This window comes from Desmodus rotundus, chromosome 5 (assembly GCF_022682495.2).
Source record: "Desmodus rotundus isolate HL8 chromosome 5, HLdesRot8A.1, whole genome shotgun sequence".
NCBI lineage: Eukaryota > Metazoa > Chordata > Mammalia > Chiroptera > Phyllostomidae > Desmodus > Desmodus rotundus.
This window is the reverse complement of record NC_071391.1, coordinates 123,299,896-123,316,544: the sequence shown is the minus strand read 5'-3', so window position 1 is coordinate 123,316,544 and position 16,649 is coordinate 123,299,896. Positions and strand designations below refer to the sequence as shown.

General features: G+C 38.5%; 1 protein-coding gene across 3 annotated transcripts in view; it reads right to left on the bottom strand.

Annotated features, from left to right (window-relative positions):
• PPM1B (protein phosphatase, Mg2+/Mn2+ dependent 1B) overlaps positions 1-16,335 on the bottom strand; it is a 61,190-nt gene extending 44,855 nt beyond the window's left edge. For all 3 annotated transcript variants that reach the window (XM_024552871.3, XM_024552870.3, XM_024552872.3), the window contains exon 1: positions 15,916-16,335. The gene's annotated coding sequence lies outside the window, so the exon portion shown is untranslated. The remainder of the gene's footprint in view (positions 1-15,915) is intronic.
• Positions 16,336-16,649: the final 314 nt, after the last annotated feature.

The window sequence follows — 16,649 nt, the reverse complement described above, 5'->3', positions numbered from 1 at the left end:
ATGGTATTTAGAAAAGAAGAAACCTAAGGCAAAACAAATTTAAAGGAAACATACTTGCTCATTAACAAATAGTACTTACTGGTTGAAAAGTATAGCTCTAGAAAGATTATGAAAACAAAGTCACAGATTTTGTGAAATTAATTTATGATAAATAAGGCTTACCAGATATGAGAATAATTTAAATGTTTTTGTTCTAACTCAAAAGCGTAGCTAGAAATTTCAAATTAGGGAAATAGTACCACTACCCTAGCCCTTCAATAGGGATAAGGTAGGTCACAAAATGGAAAACAGCTGTGTCATCAGTGGTATTTTGTTTTAGCTGCAAATTTAATGAGAAAAAACAAAAACATCACTATTTGGCTATGTATACTGTGTTATAAAAATTAAGACTACATGCATATCTGAACTGTGACTACTAATATGCATTCAGGCTCTACCAGATTGTCAAATTTTGAGGGCAAAGCTTTATGTCAGCAAATAATGATATTTAAGCTATGCAAGGAAAGACATGGCTGAGTGGCTCAGTTAGTTGGAGCGACGCCCCATAGACCATAAAGCTGCAGGTTCAATCTCTGCTTGGGGTACCTGCAGAAGACAACTGCCTGATGTTCCTCTCCTTCTCCCTCTCTTTCTCTCTCTCTTTGTCTCAATAAATATATCCGTAGGTGAAGATTAAAAAAAAAAAAAAGATATGCAAGGAAAGAAAATATTTACCACAAATTTTACATCCAGCAACTGACTTTCAAGTACAAAAAAGTGTAAACAAACTCTACAAACACACAAGAACTCAGGGGATATTGTTCCCATGAGGCCTTCCAGAGGAACCCAACTTGAGACAATGACTTAAGGATGTTAGGAGAGAGGATGAGGAAGAACAGGAGAAAGGGTACTCAAAGGACAAAGAGCCAGAATGTTGGAGGAATGGCAGAAACTTCATTCCCAATGGCCGCCAGGGCCATTAGCTCAGACCCATCATGGACGTCAAAAAGGTAGGAACACCAGATTCTTGGGTATCAAAAATCCATTTAGCAGGAGTCACAGAATTTACAGAAACCCCAAGTCATGCCCTCTCTTTTAAATCACCACTCTCCCTCTCAAGACTTGTTTAGTTTTTTGTTTGTTTGTTTGTTTTAAGGTATGAGCTTTAGCACAAAAGACTTGAGTTCAAATGCCAGGTCGACCGCTCACTGTCTAACTCTGACCTAATTATTTCTAAATGAGTAATAAAAAACACCCATATCTCAGAGTTGTTGCAGTCAATAAACAAGATAATGCAGGTTAACTGTGTAAGGTCAGTGCCTGATGGAAAAGTGCTTTAAAAGTATCAGCTATCACTACCATGAGAAGCCACAAGGCATACCTCACACTCTACCATAACCAACCTAATACATAAATAAAATCCAATGTATTCAAATGGAAAAGAAGTTACAGTTTATGTGCCAGGATCAACTATCCATATGTAAGTTGACAAACCAAAGAACATCTGATGTTTAGAGAATGATTATCCTATGGATAATATCTTGAACTCTCAAGTTTTTACAACTAGGCTCAACTGTTTTTAAATATTCTTTATTAGCTTTTTCATTTCTGAAATGTTTTCAATGACTTTCTGGAAAAAAAATTTACTTAACTAGATATTATCAGAACATTTTAGTTGATTTTATACATACACACACATATTTGCTTGTATTTCAAATATAATAAGATCACTGCATTTATCGGAATTACCATCCCTTATGTACTGCTTCCTTTAGTCACATCAAGGGCTATCACTAATGTTAAACAGCTTTACTGGGGGGGTGGGGGAGGCCAATTCACTATGAAAACCTCACATTAGAGTCCAATCCATAAAGTTCCATTATACTGTCCAAGTGTTCTTGAAGATCCTTAGTTGCTGTTCTTTTACATATAATATGCACCCATTTTATGTATACAGCTTGATGAGTTCTGACAACATATAACCTTGTGTAACCACCACCACAATAAAGATACAGAACATTTTTATCACCAGAAAAAATTCTCTCCTTCCCCTCTGAAGTCCATCTCGCCACAACCTCCAGACTTAGGCAATCACTGGTGTGCTGCAGGTCGAAGAGTTTTGCCTTTACTAGAATTTCATGTAAATAGAATCACACAGTATGCACTCCTTCCTTTGTGTCTGGTTTCTTTCACTTAGCATGTTTCTGAGATCCATCTATGTGTGTTTATAGAAGTTTGTTCCTTTTTACTGCTTCCATGGCTATTAAAAACTTCAGGTCTTCATAGATTTGGAAAAAGGGGTGAGGCAAAACCTGAAAGTACTGTAGGTCTGTGTAAAGAACATGTCACCGGTTACCTGCTTAATATTCTAAGGTAAAAGAATTTCCCTTTGGAGCATAACAGTGAATTTTTCAGCTAATGGTGCTAAAATCACACGGAGTTCACGTCCTATCTGCACCTGACTACCGACCTGGATGAAGAAACAAGGGCTAAAGATACCTTGGACTTCGTCATGATTTTCTGCTTGATTGTTCTACTACAAGACTGATTTCAAACATATTGACAAATATCACCTTTTTAGTTCAGCAAACAAGCCCAGGAATAAATAGCTGCTGTTCCTAAACCCAGCTGTTTTCCAATCCGCTATGACAGTAAGTTCAGGGCAACATGATTTTTTACTTCTCATTGTTCTTTCTTCTCCCTCGTAAATGGTTCCAGATTATAAAAAGCAAATTAAGAAAACTATCAGACAGCATAGGTCTCATGAGACTTTCAAAAGAAATTTTATTTATAGGTTTAATTGCCTAATCATTTTAGTGCTGTATTTATGAGTAGTTAGTGAAGCGGAACAGAACTCAACTCTAATGCTTAGTTATAGTCCTATGATCCACAAGTGAATCTTCCATGGCGCAGAAAGAGGGCACCAGGCATTAGACTGGACCTTGGTTCAGCAACCTTGATACTTGAGTTTTGGCTAGGAAAGAATTCAGAGCTAAGTCTGTAAGACAAAGTTTATTTAGAAAGTCACAGAGGTAGAAGAAATGGGCTCAGGAAACAAGTTACAGAGGCAAAAGGGCCCTTGTAGCTTAGGAGAGAAAAAGAGAAAGGTAAAGATTTTGTGCCTTGGGGGAGGGGAGGAGAGGAAGGGGAAAGATAACCACGTGCTCCTGGTAGGTGCCTAGCCTGGGAAAAGGATTGGACTGAATAAGGGATACAGAGTCCTGGAAGATGTAGGAGACTGGAGGGGAGGAGGACCTAGCATGAGCCCCCCTAGAATTAGGAAAAGAGACTGGTTACTTTGAAAGAAAGCCTCTCTCCAAAACTGAGGTATTGGGTTGGCCAAAAAGTCCATTACACTTTTTTCCATAAAATAAAAGACTCATTTTTCATTTTCACCAATAACTTTATTGACTTAGATATTTTGAGTATGTCAGCTATCTCCTGCTATTGGCTTCTAGTAGGTAGAGGTCAGGGGTGCTGCTAAACATGTTCCAATGCGTAAGAGAGCCCCAAAGCAAAGATTTGGTCAAAATATCAATAGTGCTAAGAAACTTCATAAACCACTTTTGACATGTTTGGTCAGTCATAGCACCTTCTCCATACACATTTCAGTTGCATTTTTATCTTTCTTGAAATAAGAAAGCATAATATGCTGAAAATGTTGCATATTTTCTTCCATCTCCAATATTAAAATGGCTGCACAAAAATTCACCAATTTTGATGTTTTTGTTTTTTAATGCATGCTGATATGACAGTTGTCATAATACAATCTAATAAAATTGTTTCAAGTAAAGTTAAAGACAACTAAGCACTACTAGAGCCATCTTATGGAAAATATGTAATGGACTTTTTGGCCAATCCAGTAATATAATCCAAGCTTAACAAAGGTCTGTCTGGGTAGCACCCATTTGCCTGTTGCTTCAGGTCCTCTCTCTCCACTGCAGCAGAGCCTGGCTCCAAGTCCAGCCCCCAAGTGTGGGCCTGGAAGCAGCAGTACAGCTGCAAACAGAGGCTGAACTGAACTACAAAACCTTTGGATGTCCTGCCAACACCAAGTCAATGGCACAGAATTTCTGGACCCTGTCCCTTATTCTGGGCTTGGTGAAGACAAGGCTTGACTTCTTCCACAGTGGGACAGAGCTGAACCACCTGGTCATGGATGAGCCACTGGACACACCTAGGGGCAGTCCTTTATTTCTACTCCAATAAATCTTACCACTACACTTTCATCCTCCCTCGCGTGGGTCCCCAAAATGCTTTTCTCGTGATCCCATGGAATAGTCCTATTTACACTGGTAACATCATGACCAACATAATACGGAATGCTTTCTATTGAATGTCTGTCATGACGTAATACGTAATCATACCAGTGTGAAAATCACCAGTATTCCTGGTAAAACAACAAGCACACTGATGTCTTGCTTGGTAGAATGAGCTCATACATCATCTGGTCCTAAAAAGCAGGATTCTCAAAATAAGGTACTTTGTGGTAGATCACACTGCTGATCACCCTGTCCTTAATGAAACTCGACACTTCTGCTGACTTTCAAAACACGAGCAATTGAAACACACTACATTCTTTTTCCTTCAGTCTCCTACATTCGAGAGGGAAGTGGGCCCTCCAAAACAGTAATTAGCCTTCAACCAAAAACACAGCATCTGCCCTCTGATCCAATCTCACTCTTTCAGCAATCACTCTACACTGAACACCTTCATACCCCAACCTACCTACTCCCATTAACTACCTATTAATCTACTTATTCATCATCCCTCTTCTAGTGACAAGGACTAGAAACCATTAATCTTATATATATAAATCTGACCACTACATACCATTAGTATGTTCCATCAAATCCTCCTTCTAAGTGTCTCTCTTATCCTCCAGCCTTATTTTGAGCATCAACTCCTATTGATGGATTATCTAATGGCCTCCTATTTGGGCTCAACTGACTTCAACTCCCATTGCTTCAAGCTTCAACCTACCCTGAACATTACCACCAGCTTGATTTCCCTAAACCATGCCTTAACTGTCTCCAAAAGATGTAGTGGTTTCCTAGTCCCTAAATGACATTAAGCAGAAAATGCCCAGTGCGGAACTTCCCTCTCTAATCTGCCCTGCATAGGCCTTGTGCAAGAAGTACATCATGCTCATTTCCCACCTCGTGGTCAATTTTGTCCGACGTTCTTTTGAGCTAAGCTATGAAATAACAGCTCCTTCTTAATGCCACCCCCAACCCTTCATCCCACCTTCTCATCAGTCCTACACAATTATCCATATTCCTTTTAACATCTTGGCTTTCCATTTCCCCTCCTACCCTAACTTTTAACACTGGCACCCAGCAGGTACTGAGTAAAATACACATTATGCTGAAAGATGCTTCTTCAAGAAAGGATATCCTAGTCAGCCATTCCAACATTAACAAAAAATACTGAATTGGCAGAGAGCTAAAAATCTATTGGAATACTGGTTAACCCCCGTCATCTACTGTAACATTTAAGCACAAGCAGTTCTTAATTTCCCGCAATTTTACTTTTGGTGCTTCACATTTAAAGCACCCAGCCAATTACATCTACTTACTACAGACAGAAAGCACATCAATAAATTTATCACCTGGTTTATCCAAATGTTCCACACAAAGCATCATCAACTCTCCACCCCTACAGACCTTTTTGAAAGCCTCTTTGAGTCTAGACAACAATCCATTCAGTCTAGCTCTTCCTAGGGGTCCTTGGGCTCACGGTTAAGGAAAAGAGTAGTATAGCACCCAAAGAAGCCTTCATATTACTAGTTTCACCTTTAATGTATTTTTATAAATATTATATATTGGTGATAATTGAGTCTACTCCATTATTTAGGAGTAGACTAAGCTGAAAAAAAGGGAGAACTGCATGGAGAAAAAAACATATGTATATGTAAAGGGTTATTTACCTTAAGTATAAAACAAGCCCCGTCTCCCCCACTCCAAATTTCTGTTAAAGTACAGTGGAACCTCTGTTCTCGAACTCAATTCATCCCAGAAAACTGTTCGACACGCGATTTGTTCGAAGACCGAATCTCCTTTGTCGCCTGAGAGACGCCTGACTAATCATACAGGTATCAGCATGAAAGGGCTGTCGGGGAAGAATCGATACTCAAAGTTTTCTCAGACAACTAGGACATTCTTTCCATGAGCAAGTGGTTGAGAACCGAATTGTTCAAGAACCAAGACACTCAAGAACCGAGGTTAGACTGTTCTATGCTTCAAAGTATTCACTTCAATCCAAATATCTGTGGAGTTATTTTTAAATTACCTTTAGGTTAAAATGTATGTCATTTTACAGATATAGCATCTAATTAATCCTTCAAAACTCTTAAAAGCAATTAATGAAAACACCAAACACCAAATAAATCTATATTTATGCCTACAAGATTTTGTCATTAAGAAGAAACCAGAGGGGTGGAAACGGGAGGGAGGTGGGAAAGGTTGGGGTGGTGGGGAGGAGTGGGAGGAAAAGGCAGAAAACTGTACTTGAATAACAATAAAAAAATGTTAAAAAAAGAAAAAAGCAAACAGAAAATAGAAAATAGGGCAAACAATAATAGCAATTACACAAAAAGAGAAAATCAAATCGCCAAAAAAACGTGAGAATGTTTACCCTCACTAGGAAAAAAAAGCACATTTCCAAACAGGAAAACTAGTATGATACAGAACTAAAGTCACAATGAAACAGCATTTCTCTCTCATCAGAGTGAAGGGAAAAAAGACTCAATACCAAATGTGGACAAGGGCACAGAACTGTGCTGTCTCACACAGTAGCTAAAGAGTAGCTAATTCTTAGCCACATGTAGCTGCTAATAATTTGAAATACGGCTAATCCAAATTGAGATTTACTGTTAACTATAAAATATATACATTACTTCAAAGATTTAATAGAAAAGCAGTATAGAAATCTCATTATTTTCATTGAAATTGTTTTTGATACACTACATTAAATAAAACATATTACTACAATTGACTTGTTCCTTTTTTGTTTATGTGGCACCAGAAAAATTTAAGTTACATGTATGGCCGACATTATATTTATATGGGACAACACTGATAATGAAAACTTTTACATACCGCTGGTGCAAGTACAAATTGGTGCTTTGGGGAGAAATTTGGAAATATCTAGGTAGGTTGTAAAGGAGAACAGCCTACAATTCAGCAATTATATTCCCAAGTGTGTGCTATGGAGAAACTGTCACATATACATATAAAAATGACATGTAAATTATGTTTTAACACTATTGCTTACAATTACAAAAATAATCCAAATGTCCATCCAGAAAGACTAGGCAAAATGTGTTATAATCATACAATGGAATACTATGTAATACATATGAAATACTATTTAAAAAGGAACAGAGCAGCAAGAACTTCAAAAAATGTTAAATGAAAATGCAAAAAAAAGATTTCATATATGCTCATGTACAAAAACTACAAAATCTCTTACAACTATATGCTATTCAGACATGGCTATAACAAACTTATACTGAGATCACGTATATGAAAGTAGACACAAAATTCAGGATACGAGAAAGAAAGAATAGAAAAAACAGGAAGACTGATACACAGAAGGGCTTCAACTATACTGGTAATTTCTTTTTCCTAAACTATGCTGTGTTGTGGGTACTTCGGTGTTTATTATTCCTTATACATTTTTACAATTGCTTTGTTTTTAAAATATGAATTTGTATACCATGTATAACACTAATTAGATATACTTTATATTGGGGACATAAGCAAAAACTTCACAATTTTAACCATGTTAAAAGCAATTATACCTTGAATAACATTATAGGGTACGAGAGAAGCTACATATAAACACCACATATATAAACACCAAATATATAAACACCAATTTTATACAATCACTACCACTGCAATGAGAAAAAACAATACATACATCCTAGGTCAAGGGTCAGCAATTTTTTTTCCTCAAAGAACCAAATAATATATATATATATATATTTGGGGTTTTACAGGGCCATATGGCTTCTGTCACAATCACTCAATCCTGCCATTGTAGTGGAAAAGTTGCCATAGAAAATATGTAAACAAATGAGCATGGCAGTGTTCCAATAAAACTTTATTTACAAAAACAGGCAGCAGGCCAAATTTGGCCAATGAGCCACAGTGTGGTGATTCAGTTGAGATCCTTTCTTTAAAAAAGAAATCAGTAAATCCAAGTGAAACTCTGAAGGCAAAATGGCTTTGCATAGTAATAAAACACGCCATGAATAACCTGGTAATTACAAAAGAGAAAATGTTCCTTGTCCACTGACACATCTAGCAGTCACCACCTCAACCTGGTGATTAAACGTAGCACCACATCAACGTTTTGATAGTGATAAATACAGTTACAAGAAAATATGTCAAATGTGAAACTAGTAATATGAAGGCTTCTTTGGGTGCTATAAACGATCTCTTAGGTCATGAATGGAACTAGTGTTCATTATTATATTAGGGCACTGAAATAAACACACAAGTTGATTTGCTTTAAAATCTCAGTTCACTCCAACAAGCAAAATCACACGAGACTAACTAAATGACCCACAAATGAAAACAAAAAAACAGTATGCATTAAAATAAAAAACAAAAACCAAAGATCTCTCACACTTATTTTAAGTGTGCAATGTTTGTGTCAACTCGGGAGGAGACATCTTTACCAAACTGAACCATCACTAGGAAAGCTATAAAACACAAAGAAGAAATGAAGCATCTGCTTCGTAGCTAGATGCAATAGGACAATCTCATGCAAAATTTACAATGCAGGAAAACAAAAACGTAACTTTGAGTAATACACCACCAACCATGGAACTAAGGGGAACAGTGACAACTGCACAGACAAAACCAATTTGAACACAATAAACTAAGAGTCAGATTGGCTCCATCAGCTATCTGCAACAGAACTGTCAAATAACCAAAGCACAGAAGTAGCAGTCACAAGTCAGCGACAATGTATTTTAGACACTATCAATCACTAATCTTTCAGCTATACAACACTTACAAAGAACAGAAATAGGGTCTTTTTGAAACATAAATCATGACATATATTTTATAGGTATGTCCCAAATTACTTAACCCAGATTTGTTAAAGGTGCTGTTCACGCTGCTCCCATTATGTAAACTTTTCTCCCATTCTCCTGTCCAGGAACTTACCTACTCAAGGTTGAACAGTGAATGGAAACACCCGAAGCCCCCAGCTGTCCTCATGCATAATATAGGGATCTTTTCTATTTTTGGCTTATTTTTAACCTTAGGTACAACAGTATTTCCCCCTTCCTACTTCTTCTCTTCATATTCCAGTTTTTGTCCAGTTACAGAAAAACTCTTCTTCCCTCTCTGCTAAAAATAGTGAAGTTCTTTCTAATCACAGCTTTTAAGCAGTGTAGAAAACACCACAGATCCCAGATTTTCCGATCATAATTTAAGCCATCCACAAAGGAAACAGTCACAATTTAAATTAAGGAAGAGAGTTTGTTATCAAATGGAAAATCTGTGAGGGCAGAGATTTTGTCCTTTTTGTTGAGTCTCCAGCTTGTAATAGTTCCTTGCATATTAAAAAGCATTCAGTAAATGTAAGAATAATGTTTGGGGGTGCGGGTTACCTACAGACCAAATACCATTAAACTATACTGAATTCTTTACTTCCTTGTAGGTTGGTTGCCTGGAGTAAGTAAAAGTAATAGAAAGCCTCTCACATCTAAACTTGATCTCCCCTCCCATATAGACTATCATCTAGAGTTGCTCTGAGTTAATTATTTCCTCTTTGTAAGGGAAGGAAGGTCACCTGTGTTCAACAGATATGCCAGTTTGTAATTCAAAGTTGACTGCTTTAATCAGAAAAAGGGGAAAGCAAAACTCTTTGCCAAGAAAGGTTAAGCAACCATGAGCAATATGGATACTCGTAGATGCTCCTACTCATAAGAACATCTATTAAGTACCGTATTTTGCCGTGTATAATGCGCACTTTGGGCCCAAATATTTATTTTATTCATTTTTAGAGACAGGGGAAGGGATGGAGAAAGGGAGAGAAACATCAATGTGTATTTGCCTCTCAAATGCCCCCTACTGGGGACCCAGCCTGCAATCCAAGCATGTGCACTGACTGGGAATTGAACTGACACCTTTGAACAGGCCGGCACTCAATCCACTGAGCCACACCAGCCAGGGCTGGCCCAAATTTTTTAGGGAAAAATAAGGATGTGCATTATACATGGGTATAATGATTACATACCATGGATATCCCGTGTATACTGCGTACAAAACATGCAAGTACATTATACACGGCAAAATACAGTATCCCTTTTCAACATCAGGAGTACACCTGTACATATCCTTTAGCAAACCTTCTCAGGTACAGTAGTCTCCCCTGATCCATGAAGGGTGTGTTCCTAGACCCTCAGTGGATGCCTGAAGCCACAGATAGTACTGATTCTTGTATATACTTTTTTTCCTATACATACATACCTATTATAAAGTTTATAAATTAGACACAGTAAAAGATTAGCAACAATATAGAACAATTATAACAATATACTGTAATGAAAGTTGTGAGTGTGGTCTCTCAAAATATCTTATTGTACTGTGCTCACCCTTCTTGCGATGATGTAAGATGACGATAGGAGGCCTAGGTGATGAGACGAAGTGCAGTCGATATGCTCAACATGAGGATAATTTACATACCAGGAAACGGCTCTAGATTTCATCACACTGCTCGGAATGGTGCACAACTTAAAACTTATGAATTGCCTATTTCTGGAATTTTCCATTTAATATTTTTTGGTATTTTCCAGATAATATGACCACAAGTAATTCAAACTGCAAAAAGCAGAACCGTGCATTTGGGGGGACTACTATATGTACTACCTAACAAAGAAAATCTCTTCACTTGGGTTTTTTCTTATATCACAAATTTGATTATACCTGACACCATGACCACATTATAAAAGCTTTCCATGAAGGAAAAGGTTTTTTTCTTATTTCTATCAAATGCACTTTTCATTCACAACCTATTTTGAAGTGGAGGATGTTCTACACAGATAAAACACAGCAATACTACTAACAGGCATTATCCTCCCTACACCACTGCCAATAACTGGCCCCATCTCTAAGAGGAGGAGAAGTTCCTTAAATAATATCCATAGAAATCTGCCAATGTTTGTCGCTCTCTCCTTTAAATATCAGACTATGTTATAGTGGATCTTCTTTTTGATGAAAAACAAGTTTTCCAACTAGTGTTGTCTCTAAACTTTAAGATCTTTAAGAAACAAATCAATTTAAAGCCAATAAATATAATCTTGATATTTTAATAAAGATCAAAGGAACTTAGATTCCATTTTCTTATTAGCAAGTGAATATTAAACTATTTAGTAAGTCATAAAAGCCTTAAATTGATAAACAGTTCTTTAAATATTACAAATCATGTTAAATGTCTAAAAATGTGTTAATAAGTTAAAATACTCCGATTGTTATGATAATTCTGTAAGTTAAGTAAGGTGTATGTTATGCCAAGAAGAAAGATACTGTAGATGTGGTCACATGTTAGCTGCAACAAATAAAAAGTTACTGGAGAACTCCTGGTATGACTTACCATAATTTAGAGCAAAATATTTGTCTGTTATTAACATTCACTTGAAGGGGAGAAATAAAACACACTGAAATCTAAATCAAAACTTAAAAAAAAAAAAGTATGAGTTACCACATAGTATTTGTTTCCTAGGTTGCTAGATGACACTAAAAGCTAAATCTTAAAATCTAGCCTGAGAAATGAAACTGCAGTATATAGACTACACTTTGGAAAACTTCGTGACATTATCAAGAATTTAGTAAAATCTTCTCTTAATCATAACAATGATTCAACTACCTGATGAAATCACTCAGTCTAAATGGTGGTTTTCTTTGGTGGGGGGTGGGAGAATACAGATGGAATGTTGAAAAATGTAACCCATATCGAATCTATACAAAGTAAAATCACATCAGAAATGTTCCATTTGAAAAAAAGATTCCAAAATGGCTAACCAGAGATACTAGCATACTTAATCTAAAAGACCAAAAGTTACTTTAAATCAGTATTTGGATATAAAGATGTAACCAACAAAAATAAAGCCAGATTGTGAAGCCCTTTTCTTTACCTTTACTTGGTAGATCTGCTATTAGAACCTGATAACAAACTGTCGTTTTATAAATTTTATGACACTCAAGTAAAAATTAGAAAACCAATTATTTCCAAAATCTACCCTATTTTACTTTCACTCTTTAGTTTGAGTACAGGATAGTGAGATGGGAAGTAGTCTCGGTTGTAATTCCTGAGTTTACAGTTTGTAATAATCTTATCTCATTTTGCCCCATTAATTAGGTCTCTTAATCCACAATCCTGCTGATACTATACATATCATATGGTCTGCCCAAAAAAAGTCCAGCCATTGTTAATATGAGACTGGTTTGCACAACACTGATGTAACCTGTCAGCCAAGGACAGTGGACTGGCAATGCACATGTGTGAACAAAGATGACTTCACTGTACCATCAGTGAGGTCAGCAGACGCCACTGAGTGGGCATGTGTACTGTGTGGCTGTCACACTCAAAATGACTGAGCAAGTAGAACAACAAATCTGCATCAAATTTTGCGTTAAGCTTGAACATTCCTCTGTGGCAACTAAACTATTCAGATGATTCAGAAGGCCACAGCTATGGGCAACTGGTGATTGGCAGCTTCATCACGACATGGTACCCATTCACGCATCATATCTTGTGCAGTGTTCTGGCGACACATCAAATCACCCAGGTGACTCAGCCCCGCTACAGCCCAGATTCGGCACCCTGTGACTTCTGGCTTTTCTGAAAACTAAAATCACCTTTGAAAGGGAAGAAATTTCAGACTGTTGATGAAATTCAGGAAAATATGACAGAGCAGCTGATGGCAATTGGGAGAACTGTGTGAGGTCCCAAGGTGCCTACTTTAAAAGGGGACTGAGGCATCATTGTCCTGTGTACAATGATTCTTGTGTCTTCTTCAATGAATGTCTGTATTTTTCATTTTATATGACTTGATACCTTCTGGACAGACGACTACACACACACACACACTTTCTACAATATAATTGTAAAACTAATGTAAATAGCAGTACTGTTTCATTCCAAATTCTAAAATTAGTTTACCTAAGGAAAAAATAAAAAGAATCAAGTACAATGCAAAATATTACTGAAAACCCAGAAATAACCATATTCCTCCAAATTCTCTTATCACTAATTATAATTTTATATATTAAGCCAAGTACTGTATTACTTGAATAAATTTTCCTTTTGAAAAAAAAATTAACTATCGTAAGTATGATATTATCAGCTGTTTCCCAACTAATTTTTGCTTAAATCTGTGAACTTGTGAAAGGCATATTTCACAGGAAAAGTAAAATACCATGTGTTATATTTTAATAAGTTAAAACTGTAGAGTTAGAATTATACTATTTTACTTTCTGTGCCAGGTCATGTCACAAATATTCAGGTATATATAACATACAAATATTCATATAATGTAGGTAACATGTGTAACTAACACCAATGAATGTGAGGGGACAAATTCACTCTCAGCATCATGTAGAACAAAAGAAATGTTTACCAACCCATGTACAAGGGCATGCCTGCGATCCTTCCACTGTTGGCTCAGCCAGTTTTCAATGAATTTCCACCATCACTAACTATCCCATGGCAAATTCTACTCTCCCAAGAGTGCCAAAAGGTAGTCGATCGGGATCACATTTGAATTCAACACTGCTTTAAAAATGGACATTATAGGAAAATAAACTTCCAAAAAGTACCACTCTGCCTGACCACGTCAACTTGTGAATCAGGTGTTCTTAGAAGCACAGCTATTTAGACACTACACCATTCCTTCAGATGATGTAATCTTAAGGAATGTGGTGATTATAAATGTGAAACCCTAACATAGAATTGTATTTACTGACATGACTGACTGTCAGGTAAACTGAAGAGGTTTTTCCACCTATTCTTGGAATCTTCATAGAAATCAAGACACCCAGTTAAGAAAACAGGTGTTGTAAGCTCTGCTGGTCACCCCTAAGGGAACAATCACAACACGAACAGATCCAAAGGTTAATGTGTAAGAAACTGGGGAGATCCTAACTAATGGGTATGAAAGATCAAATATCTGCATCATATCCATGCAGATAATGCAACAACATAAAGAACCACTGCAGAACCTGAGATAAGACTTTCTGAGAGCAAAAATAAATGAAGAGGAGAAAACACAAACAAGCATTAAAAAAAAGAGGGACAAAACATTGAAAGTAAGAAGCTCAGTAAAACTCAGGATTATCCCTGAAAGAAATGTTAACTTAAAAAAAAAAAAAAAGGTTCTAAATACTTTTGAAACGTGCCTACAGGGGGCCTAAAAAAGTTTCTTTTAAAAATCACCATTTTAGTAGTATAATTTCAACTATATTTAAAAGAAAAGCTCGTTCACTTGGAAAGGACTACTATAATTAGAATAACTTGCCTCACTATTCACTTAGAAATGCTCTATTTAAAAGTAGGCCAACAATAGGAACTTCACTATTGCACAACAGAGAAGTAAATTAAATAATGTCTATTAACATTCAGTGTCGACGGCATGTTTCTCCATCTCCGACAACATACTGGCTTACACTGTCTTCCTGAACAATTTGCCACTTCTACATCCACGCAGTAGCTCAATAAAATGAGTTCCTGTGTTAATCCCACAATAAACCTCAGTAATTCTACATCACACGAGCTGTAAACGTTTGTTAACTGAAAAAGAATGTTTTTCCCAAAATAGCTACATAACACTAAGACTACTCAAATTCCTAAATAATCCTTTTACAAGACTCCTGCCAACTTTATTTTGAAACATTAAACATGCGGACCCTATTTTAAAAGGTCTTTAACTATGACTTCATCAAAACAGCTTCCTAGCTGTTCCTATAATATCTTGTTTTTAAAGTTTTCAAGTTGTTTTTAAGCTAATTTGAATACTGATGAGTCTGGACTACTATTAAACGCTTAAGAAGCACTTTTGCCAAATAAGATGGGCAAATGTTCTAGTTCTGTTAAATCTGACATTTAAGATCATAAACTCAAAAAAGAAAATCTGCTTTCAACACTCATTGAGCTCTTCATTTTAAGTATTACTTCAGTATTATTTTCACAGTCTACGTTTGATTATTTTTTTTTAAGATGGTAGGCTCAGTTAAATTTTTTTTTTTTAACTAATCTGCCACATAAAGCTGGTGAGTCTACTCTTAATGGTCCTCGGGTAGATTTGGGGTAGCAATTTCATTTAAGAACTTCACTGGCTAAAAACAATGACATCCGAAAAGGACTGCTAGGGAAGGCAGGGAAGAGAAGCCCGGAGTCTGCGGAGGAGAGAAAGAGAAACGATTTAATGCCACTAAGGGGAAGGAGGTGGTGAGACGCAGGCACAGAAGAGCGAGAGAGATTTAACAAGGAAGTGAAGTGGAGCGCAAAGTAGGGCAGAAGCTGATGAGGAAACAAATGGGAAAAGGCAGTGTTTTCAAGAGGAATGCACCAGGAAGGGATGGGTTAAGGCCTGGGGTTGCCCCAGCGCTTTCACGAGATGCTCGCAGACTGAAGCAGAGAACAGGGGCAAGCAATTTACTTCCAGGCGTCGGAGTAAACTGAAATTCCCCACCACCAGCCTCTCCCAGCCTCGGCAGAGCGCGGAGGCGGCGGCTGGGGAAGGGGCCTACCCAGGAGCCAGGCCCGGCGCTTCGCTCCCCCTACCCTGCGGCACAAGAAAAGAAGCAAGAATTAGGCGGGCAGAGGCCGCAGCTCCGCGACACCCCGAAAACCGTCTGCGGCCTCGGCGGTGCCCTCGAGCGGTTTTCCCAGAGGCAGGGCGCCGAGCGGCCTTACCTGGAGCGAGAGAGAGGCGAGGTCTAGGGCGTCCGCTCACGCCGCCGCAGAGCCCCCCCTGCTGCACTCAGCCTAGGCTTCCAACGGAGGCGCGACCTTGCCTCAGTCGCCGCTTCCCCCTCGGGGTCTCGGCCACCGCCTCCGCCACCTCAGGGGCTGTTTACACCGTCGGGCCCCGCACGCCGCCGCCGCCGCCGCCTTCTCTCCACCCTAGCGCCGTTGCCGATTCGGCCGCCGCCACCTCCTCCGCCGCAGCCTCGTCTCTCTGGAGCATCTTCCAGCCACCAAACCCTGAGAAACAGAGACTCCAACCGCGCCGGCAAGAAACTCCCCCGCAAGTGCTAGGGGGACGAGGCGGTCACAGCACCGGCGGCTTTTCCGCCATTGAGCAGCAGTCGCTCCGCTCCTTCTGCAACCCCCTCCCCGCACCCCGGTCTTCCCCGCCCCTCGGCAGGGCCCGCCCCCAGTTTCGTCCCATTAGGACGCCGCGTGGCCTCTAGCTGTCTTCGGTTTGCTGAGCAGGCCGTCAATCATCGCTTTACCGCCCACTCCGGCCGCCCTTGTAATCGGTAGTGTTTTCCCCGCCCATAAGCGTTCCATTGGGTATCGGTGACCACCTTCAATTGGCAAGGTCAACTATCCATCAAACACCGCCCACTGAGTGAGACCCAACCCTTCCTTACCATTTACTTCATTTAGTCCCGCCTCTGCCATACCTACCGGACCTCAGGGAC